Source organism: Capsicum annuum, chromosome 3 (genome assembly GCF_002878395.1).
Source record: "Capsicum annuum cultivar UCD-10X-F1 chromosome 3, UCD10Xv1.1, whole genome shotgun sequence".
Lineage (NCBI taxonomy): Eukaryota > Viridiplantae > Streptophyta > Magnoliopsida > Solanales > Solanaceae > Capsicum > Capsicum annuum.
Window position 1 is genome coordinate 192,584,839 of NC_061113.1, and position 10,710 is coordinate 192,595,548.

The following is a 10,710-nucleotide window of genomic DNA, read 5'->3' on the forward strand; positions in this document are numbered from 1 at the left end:
AAATAGATCGCTATGGACTTTGTTACTAGGTTTCCTCATCCTTCTTGTGGTTGTGATAGTGTTTGGGTCATTATGGATCGATTGACCTAATCTGCTTATTTCATTCCAATTTAGGTTTCTTTCAATGCTGAGAGATTGGCCCGTATCTATTTTCATGAGATAGTTCATCATTATGGTGTGCCAGAATCCATTATCTCAGACTGAGGTTTAGTGTTTACATCTCACTTTTGGAAGATTTTTTAGGAGGAGTTGGGTACCCAAGTTGATCTTAGTATAGTTTTTCACCCCAGACCAACTATTAGTCAAAGCAAACTATTCAGATTTTAGAGGATATGCTGCATGCTTATGTGATGGATTTTGGTAGGCACTGTTGCTCTTAAGTTGGTTGGTTTGAGGTTTCTGAGATTAGACCTAAAGGTATGAACTTGATTTGTGAGTCTTTAAACAGAGTTTGGGTCATTCCGGATAGACTTCAAGCAGCTTAAAGTAGGCAGAAGTGTTGCTATGCAGATCTTACACTTTGTACTTTGAGATTTATTATTGTTGCCCATGAAGGGTATGATGCGGTTTAGGAAGAGGGGCAAGCTTAGCCCCAGGTTTATTGGCCCTTTTGAGATTCTTTGGACAATTGGGGATATGGCTTATAATCTAGCATTGCCCCCAAATTTATTAGTTGTTCCTCTAGTTTTTCATGTTTCCATGCTCCGGTGGTACATTTTGGTTGAGTCTCATGCCATTCATCGGGATTTAGTAAAGTTAGATGAGAGGTTGCCTTTCACTGAAGAACATGTCTCCATCTTAGCTAGGGATATGAGATGGTTGTGTTCTAGAGATATTCCTGTGGTTAATGTCCAGTGGAGACATCATCCTATAGGTGATTTTACATGGCAAGTTGAGTTCAAAATACATAGTAGTTATCAACATTTTTTCAGTGATTCAGGAATTTCTCTTTCCTTTAGTTTGAGGATGAACTAGACTCTTAATGGTGGATTATGTAATGACCTAATTTTTGTTAGTTTTATGATATATTTATTTTTGTGTGATTTGACCATTTTACCCTTTTGGTGGTTGCTTTATGGTATTTCTAGGGTGTAGAGATAATTGGTACGATTCCTGAAATATTTTAGTGTAATTAATACAAGATTATTGGTTTTAGTGGTTATAAAGGCTTTATAATTGACTTCGGTCAACATGTATTGATATGTGTATCGAATGGCAAAACGAATTGTGGTAACAGATCTAGAATGTTGATTTTAAGTTCGTAAAAGGGGTGGTGTAGTTTTATAGCTTTTATATCTCATTTTGACCCTCAGTTTGGAAATTTGTAAAATTGAGTTTTGGGGGTCAATCTAGTGGAAACATCTTTTTGAAAATCTGATATCACCATTTAGTCCAGAGCCTCAAATTTGATAGGGTAGTGTAGTTCATTTGTTTTCTTGGGATTCTGAATGAATCCCGAGGGATCCGTGATTCATGTTTTTGGGTGATTTCTTAATTTTCTAAGCTTGGGTAAGCTCCAAACTCATATTTCAATCACTTTCTTTGATTTGTATCATTTTAATCCTTTTAAAACTTGATTTAGAAGTGAAATTTAGGGATTTTGGTCTAGAAGGCCTGAGTTTGTAATTTCTTGATTCAAACCCCAAATGCAACTCGTTTTCACTAGGATTTTCTTCTATGAGTTCCTCTAATCTTGGAAAATATATATTTGGACTAAAAGTCCAATTTTACCCTTCTTTTTGGAAAACCTATTTTGAGGGTATGCTTTGATACTGACCAAGAAATATTGTTTTTTTTTTATGTATAGATTCTATATTTGCATGTTTTATCTTATTTTGGGTCTGTGCGTAAAGGAAAAGCTTAGTGTGAAAGGCTTGATCGTATCGATTTTGGCCTTTATGGTAGGTTATGTCTTAACTTTTTCAGACTACTTGATAGTTAATATTGGTAAAAGAATCATGTTAAGGGTGTGGAAACCAATCATAGAAATGGCTATTAATATTGTATTGTGCTAGTGTGGGGTCTTATGTTGTTATTATTTTATAGTATAGTGGCATTATTTGCTATGTGTGACCGTGTGGGGTCTTGTATGATTTGTTAGCCTTATGTATATTTGGAGGTAGCTTTTTTGTGAACAACATAAATTGGAATCTATGTGGTATCAATATCATATTATTGTGTATTTCGCTCTATTGGCATATCTTTACATTAGACTCATGGATTATTGACATGTTGTGTGAATTTTTGGCTCATATGGTTGGTATATTTGTTGGCTTTAAAAATTCTCATTCTGGTTGGTTTTGAGCATTGCATCCTCATATTATATGCATTTGTGAAATATTGGTACCACTGTGGAAATACTGGAAACACTGGATTGTGACATCTTTATAAACCCTCAGACGAGGAAAGTGTCGGAAAGTAGCCATGGATATTGATATTGCTTATTGGATTGTATAGGGGTTGCAAACCCCCCATGAGTCCTATTGTGGGACAAGAATGGTAGGTGTATATAGAGGTTGTGCAACAACCTAGAGAATCATGTCGTCATCATCATCATCATATTTGTTGCATTTCATATATATTGTGCTCATTATATTTTGTGTTATTCTCCTTGATGCGGTATCTTTCTATTTGTACTTCTTTCTTATACTTGTATTTAGTGTACATGTACATTACTTCCTCATATTTGAGTATTGCATATGTGTAGATTGTAGAACTCCTGGGAAATTTTCTAATTTCACGTGCCTATAATGTGTATTTATATTCTTTATTTTCTACTTTACTCAGTCGACCTAGGATACCAACTGAGTACAAATGGATCGTACTCACCCCTACTGCACCCTTTTGATAGAGATCTAGGTACGAGTGTGCTGCATGGTAGTTTATTTAGGCGACATCTAGAGTATTATTCAAGGTAGCAGTCAACCTATGTTTTTGGAGTTGGCATAGTATATCTTCTTATGTAGCTCATGTGTAATTTTGTATTATGGGACAAATTTTGATCTTTTTTTTACTATTGTTATATCTTTTGACATTCCAGGTATATTTATTAGTTCTTACACTAAGACCAAGTTTTGGGATATTGTTTGGAATCTTTGGTTATGGATTTTTGCTATTACTATATATATGAGTTTTGACTCCATTCTAGGCATCTTGTTGTGTGTTTCAGTATTGTTATCTTATTTCATGTCAGTTTAGGTGATTGGATTACTTGTCAAGGATTGCCGCAACAAGTGCCATCATGACCCTTGGTTTTTGGGTCATGATGTGAACCCCATAGGGGCCCTTTCGTCCGTGACTTGTCGTGCTAGAAAAGAGAGGTCACTATAGGTCTTTCTTTTGAGACCTTATATCAATCAACCTATCAGCAGTATGAGACTATATCTATCAGCCTTATAGGAGTTGCATATGTAAAGGTGATGAGTATTGCTTGTGGTGTGGTGTGTTCTTATTAGATTTCTTGGGTTTTGGGGCCAAGTTTAGGTATTGTTTATATAGGATAGTTGGTTACTTTATATTGTTATTGTTATTATGATTAGCTCATGAAAAGTTGATTATTGAACTGGTATTAATATTCGAGGAATGATTTTGATTTCTTTATCATATGATTATTTTAATTCACATGATTATCACATGGTTAGGAATTTTGGTTTTAGACTATGATATGTTATCACTAGTTCCTACTATGATTAGAAGGCCTTGAGATTCTAGTGTGACTACTTAGGTTGTATCTTTGAGTCAGCCTTATTTATGTATATGTGCCTATCTATAGTAGTTATGATAATACTATATATCCCTCTCTTCTTTATTTATTCATGTTGTATATCCATTTCTTAGCTTTATATGTATACATATCTTTTTTTGTTCTTTTTTTTGTGTATTGGCTAGTGATATATGGTATAGTTCTTAGGTTTTTGTGTATGGTTTGAGTAGGATAATTTATCCTTATTACCTCTTTAGCTTTATTGTGCTAGTTACCTTGATATTTCAGTGTAGTTTACATTCTTTCTTGCATGTTATGTATATTTTCATTAACTTTGGAGCTCAGTCAGCAGTTGTCTACTAAGTACCACGTGTTTTGTACTCATACTAGACTTTAGCAGCCTGTAGATAATAGTACAGGTTCTCGTTGTTGTTGTGTGCATCGTGTAGAGCAGCTATGGTTGGGAGACATAGGGTGAGCTCCTGGCATTGGAGTATTGCTATTCTCCCTCTTATATATTAGACTAATCTCTATGTTGTATTTAGGGATGGGCTGTATCAGTATATTCATTTAGTACTTTGTTTTGTAATCTTATTACATTTGATACTCTTGTAATGATTCCACCAAGTTTTGGAACTTTCTTTATTTCTCTTGGTACTCTGTTACTAGTAGTTATGGACTACAGGTTAGCTTACCTACTATTGGGTTATAGTATGTGCCATCATGACTTTAGAAATTGGGTTGTGATACTCTGAAAGAGCTCTATCAATAATATTTAGGCGACCAATTTCCACCCCAACATCTATCAAAATACAACAAATCTTGATTGTTTGAATTTTGCGTAGGTAGTTCTACCACAAATTCACGCTTTGTATATTTACTAGTTGTCCATCACCTATTTTGATTGGTTTTCCTAATTTTGTTCCCTGTATACTATTCTCTAAATATCATGTATTTTGTTTTTTTAGCTTTTCAATGTGTTTCCTGATTTCTTTTGTTGTTGCTAGTAGTGTTTTTGGTAGGCTTTAGTTGCATGTGGATTGGGATTGTGGCCTTGGGTTCATTTAAAAACATATTCTTCAATAACTACAGTCTTTAGTTTTTATCTATTATTTATAGCTTGCAACTGATGTGTTTTCCTTATTTACTTATTATTTTTTAGGAGTGGCTTTGGTGGTTGATGGTAGAATAGGGCCATGTCTTAGGCTAGGTTTAGGGTTGGTATTAGAATTAGGATCGAGGTCGAGGGTGAGGCTAGGGTTAGGGTATGGTTCTAGGTTTGGGTTGGGGTTAGGGCCTAAATTAGAGTTGGATTTGGGGTTTAGGAGTGAGAGGTAGTAAGTTTAAGTGGGATAAGGGGTCCTCTAGGTTGAGAATAGGTTCTAAGGTAAGGATGTGGATGAGTACACATTATAGTTCTATAAAAGCATGACGCATAAGAATAGGGTAGGTATCTTGGTATATAAAGAGCTTAGGAGGAAATTGGTAGATGTTAGAAGGAGCAACGATTGGTTGATGTCGATTAAGTTGGTCGTTGGAGGGTCTATGTTGAATATTATTAGTGTCTACACCCTGTAAGTGATCTTAGCTAAGGAGCAGGAAAAAATCTTTTTGGAAATTTTGGATGACGTGGTGAGAGCCTTTCCAAGAACTAAGAAGTTGTTTGTAGAGGTGATTTCAAGGGAAAACTCTAGTCTTTACCAAGATTTTATATTGATTCACATGGAGGATTTGGTATTAAGGAGAGGAATAAAGGAGGAACCTCTCTTTTGAATTTTGGTAGTGCCTTTGGGTTGCTGGTAGCGAATTCAAACTTTCTAAAGAAGAAGAAATACCTGATTACTTTTTGAATTTGATGGTGAGGACTACAATAAACTCTTTGCTCCTTAGGAGAGTTGAAAGGGAATATTTAATGACTATAAGTGTATACATACTGAAAATCTTTAAACCCAAAATAAGCTTCTGGTGATTAACTTCGAAATCAAGAAGGTAAAAAAAAAGAGATAGTGGATTGATGTTAAATTAAGTAGGGGTAGGTTGGCATTGGCTAGTGTGTAGGAGATAGGGTAAAATTTAGAAGCTATGAGGGCTTAGAATAGTAGAGGGATTAGGGATAGTATGTGGGAGATGACTACAAGTTGTATTAGGGAGTCGGCTAGAGAGGTGTTGGGTGTATCGAGAGGCTGATCTGGAAAGCACTAGGGGGATTGGTGAAACACCCTAGTTTTGAATCTAAGAAAATTCTTGATTTTGAGCTCAATGGACATCATATGACATGTGGATACTTTTCGTATGATGTGGGTACAGTTTAGGGTCCTCAACTCGTGTGATAATCAGTGTGGTTTGGGTTGCATGTTATCCAAGGTACGAGTGGACATCTTACTAGTCGTAAATAGGGAACACGGGGTATGGTACTAAATCGTATAATGTCGTATTTCTATCCAAGAGGATTCTTCCTATGGTACAATTTAGGGAGTACCAATCGTATGATTATATACGAGTTGGCCTAGGAACTCATATGTTGGACCGTGTTGGAGTCCAAGGTGATGCCTAGGGTGCAAGTAATGGGTACCGCTCATATGTTGGGATACGATTTCGGTAGTGCGGTCGTACCCTAATGTGATCATGTTTTCAGCATTTAAGCGGAGGGTATTCTGGATGTTTCTAACACCAAAACCCTTAAGAACACACATCTTATAAAACTTAGGGACTCCCATAACTCACTTGAAAGATAAAAAAAAATACTCTTAAAATTCTTTCTAAACTCTCTTAAGAAGATTGGGCTAGGATTTTGTTCAAGTTATTATCTAGGGGCTTCAGGATCAAGATCTCTCCACGAATCTTCATAAATAAGGCATGTTACTCCTCCCTTATTGTTAGTTAAACTAAAGGCATGTTTTGTGAATGGTTGTCATAGCATAATGGTGATACGGTTTTGGGTTTTGAATTATATGTTGGGGTTTTGGTTGTAAATGATTAGATATTGTTTTCCCATCTTTTATTTTTGGTTTTTCATGTTATAATGGTGGTTTGAACATGTGGTTTCATGGGAATGGACAATTGATACTTGTTTTCAGTTTTGGAAATCTTCTGCCCTCAACATATATGATAAAATGGCTAGGAGAATGATTTTGTCACATGGTTTGACTTTCATTGAAAACACTGCATTGCATAATATGGTTATGGAACCTAAAATGGTTTGGTTGGTTGTAAAGAGATGGAAATAGGGGTACAGTGAAATCCCTAAATTAATTGTTTTGAATGGAAATTGGTAATAAACTCAACCCACTTGCATAATTTATTTTGGTTTATGCATTACTACTTGGTTTGGTTTGTTTCTTGAAACTAATGCATGGCATAAATGGTTATTTGGTTAAGGATGGTTTTGAAAATCTTGTGGGGTACACGGGAATCCCCCAAGTGGTCTTACAATGAAAACCTAGTACATAGGAATCCCTCGAGTTATTTTAATAAAGGAGTTAGTGGGGTACATAGGAATGCCCTAAGTGATCGGCTAAGGACATTGCTTGCAAGCTATAGTCGGTATAACGATACCGCTAATTAATATCTATATAATCGACTCTTGAAATTAGTGGTTTGGTTGTCTATTACTTATTTTAATTGAGTAATAATGGCGGGTTGTGATAGCTAGCCAAGAAGGTGTGAAGCCAAAACGTTGACACTGGAAACTCATGTTTGCCGACTTGAGTATTGGTCTCGATGACCAAGTACTTGTGGGGTACAAAGGAATTCCCCAAGTATATATATGTATCATAGAGGGCGAAGGGTATAAAGGAATCCTCGGCCACCTATGGTATCTCCAGTTCATGCGGATACACGTACTGGGGCCCGTCTAAGGGTAACACTTGACCCATATTGCCCGTGGATGGATTATGAAGGTAAAGCGACACAACCCAGGTAAAAGATATTTAATGCACGCTAAACTCTCTTTCCTTTCCCAGCATGGTATATAACTCTATATGTATGTGATTGCATATGGTTATTTACTTTAGTTTTGAATAATGGAATTACTTTATCCTTGTTCCTGAGTACATGCTAGCATTCACCCTCTATCCCATCTTTGGGCGTTGTGTCCCCAAGCGATGCAGGAACCGGTCATACTATCATACCTCCTGCATAGTGACTTAGAGATTCAGGAATAATGAGTCTGATTGAAGTGGTGAGCTTCTATTCTTTGGAAGGCCTATTTCCTGTTATGGTGTATCTTATGTCTTCACCATTCCTTTGACATTGAATTTTGGCTATAGCCAGGGGCATGTCCCGACTAGATATTCCTTGGTATGTGTAGAGGCTTCTATGGACAACTGTGGACTTGGGTATGGAATGGATATTCTTTTGGTTATTTTTGGGTTTTGTTTTCTATTGATTGAATTGACTTATTTGGGTTGTTCTTGGTTATAGAACTATCCCAAAGTCCTTACATATTAAATGACTTTATCTTGTTATATGATCAAAATTTATTCAACTTAGGGCATGTGTTGGTTGTTTGGATTGGGTATCGGGGGTGTTCTCCGGTCTTTGTTGGAATTGAGATGCCTATTAAGAAATGGCCCTGGTTTGGGTTATGCCAAGTTGGTATCAGATCTTAGGTTTCAGTATCATTGGGTGTCCACAAAGCCTGTTGAGTAGAGTCTCTTTTATGGGAGTATAGTGCGCCACACTTATTAGGGATAGGCTGCTAGGCATCTAGTAATGTTTCAATCTATTATTGTTCTATTTTTGGGCTACTGAGTCGAAGGTCTTGAACTTTCCCTTAAATCTTCTTTTGTTTTATTTATAGACCATGCCATTTTGATGTTCTAAACCTTATGGAAACTCACCTGTTCTATTCAAGGACAGTATAGATGGATCTCGTCTAATTCATGGGGTATAGACCCAATTAGGGGTCGCTGCTTCTGATTTTCCCCGTGGAGTTCCATCGATCTTCACTAAGGCAACTCCAAAAGGTGACATTCATGCTCGATCACCCCAACCATATGCTACCAATGCCGAGTTTTGATGTTTATTCAACTTTTGTCCCAAATAGTGATATCTTTGTCATGACAATCTAATCGTATTAGTGTGAGAAAGAATAAGGTAGGGTTAAGAAATAGGCAGAGTAAGAAGTCTTAATATTCTGATTGGGGGAGAGATTAGAGAAATAGTCATAAAGGTGATAGATAGTGGTCTGGTCAAGGGAATACAGGAAGTCCCTAGGTGGTTGTCAGTGCCCCTTATCCTCAATTTTCTAATGATTATCTTTTTTGGACTGGGGGAGCCCAGTCAGCCCCACCCTATTCTCCCTGTTGGTTCTGTGGTCTATTGCACTGCGGTTATTACTATAAAGAGAGGAATTGGTGCTTTAGTTGTAGTCAATTGGGTTACATGCAGTAGGTGTATCCCACAAGGATTGCCACTAGGGAAAATAGGATACTATTTTCCACTTCTCTAGCTCCTACACAAAGAGGTGTTGTTTCGGGCCTCGACATTGGTCGAGACCGCCCTAATGATCTCACTATCCCTCAGGAGTCCGAGGCATCTCCTAATATTGTTAATGGTATGTTGAAACTTTTTTCATATGATATATACTATTTACTAGATCTGGGGTCCACTCTCTCTTCTATGAACCCATTTGTGGCTGTGTATTTTGGTGTTGGTTCGGAGTGTGTTTCAGACCCTTTTTCTATTTCTACTATAGTAGGTGACTTTTTGATTACTAGAAGAGTCTACAGGGGGTGTGTGGTATCTATTGGTAGTAAAGAAATTATGGTGGATATGTTTGAATTAGATATGGTTGATTTCAATATCATATAGGTAATGAATTAGTTACGCTCGTGCTATGCATCTCGCGACTGTTGGACCCATAAGGCCATCATTAAGTTTCCTAGTAAGATAGTTATTGGGTGGAAGGGTGGTTCTTTAGTTCCTAAGGGGAGGTTCATATTATATCTTAGAGCTCGAATATTGATCTCCAATAGGTGTCTCTATCATCTAGTTTGAGTTAAGGATTCTAACTCGGATGGTCCTTCTTTGCATTCCATATGATGGTGAATGAATTTCCTGAGGTCTTCCCTGATGACCTTCCTGGTGTCCCCCCGATAGAGAGATTGAGTTTGGAATTGATTTTGTTTTGGACACTCATCCTTTCTCTAATATCTAGTATAGAATAGCTCCAGTTGAGTTGGAGGATATTAAGGGATAGTTGAAGTATCCTCATGGTAAGGGTTTGTCTGACTTAGCATTTATCCGTAGGGTGCTTTCATCCTTTTGTGTATAAAAGGGATGGTTTATTTCAGGTATGTATTGGTTATTGGCAGGTGAATAAGAAATTTGGCGTGACCTTATCGTGGGGTGGACTATATATTTACATTTTGCGCGAGGTACTTGATTGGCAGTGTATGATGGTTGGTAGACACTTAGTTTGAACCTTAGATGTGGATGTTCGGTGAAAGGAGTATGTTAGCTTGAAGATAGCAATGTGAATTTGTGGGGGTAGATTGGTAGGCTTGGTAAGGCGGGCAGAAAAAATAAGGTTAATTACTTAGGGGATATAAGAATGGGAAAATTGTGATATAAGGGCCAGAGATCTAGGTTGAGCTGATGGATTGGGGCTAAGTCATTGAATAGGTTAGGGTATGGGGTTTGTGAGGCTATGCTGGATCCCAGGTAGCATATGGATAGAAGAGGCTTTAGGTATAAAAGAGCCAAGTATTCCTAGTACATATCCGTACTAATACCCCTTAGAGAGGAGTGTTGTGCTGGTAGGTGTAGTAAGATGGAGATCGAAGGGCTAATCTTAAATTTTCTTCTAGCGGTGGACTTCAAGGAAAGGTCAGGGTGAATTCACTCCCATTCTAGCGATTCCCTCCTATTTCGTATAAGAGGGCACTCTACCAGTGTGGCATGAATTCTAAAAGTCCTTATGCCTAAGGTTCATGTTCTACATGCCGCGTATGTCCATACTCCAACCTAAGAACCAAAGGCAATAATGGTTCTTCGAAATTCGA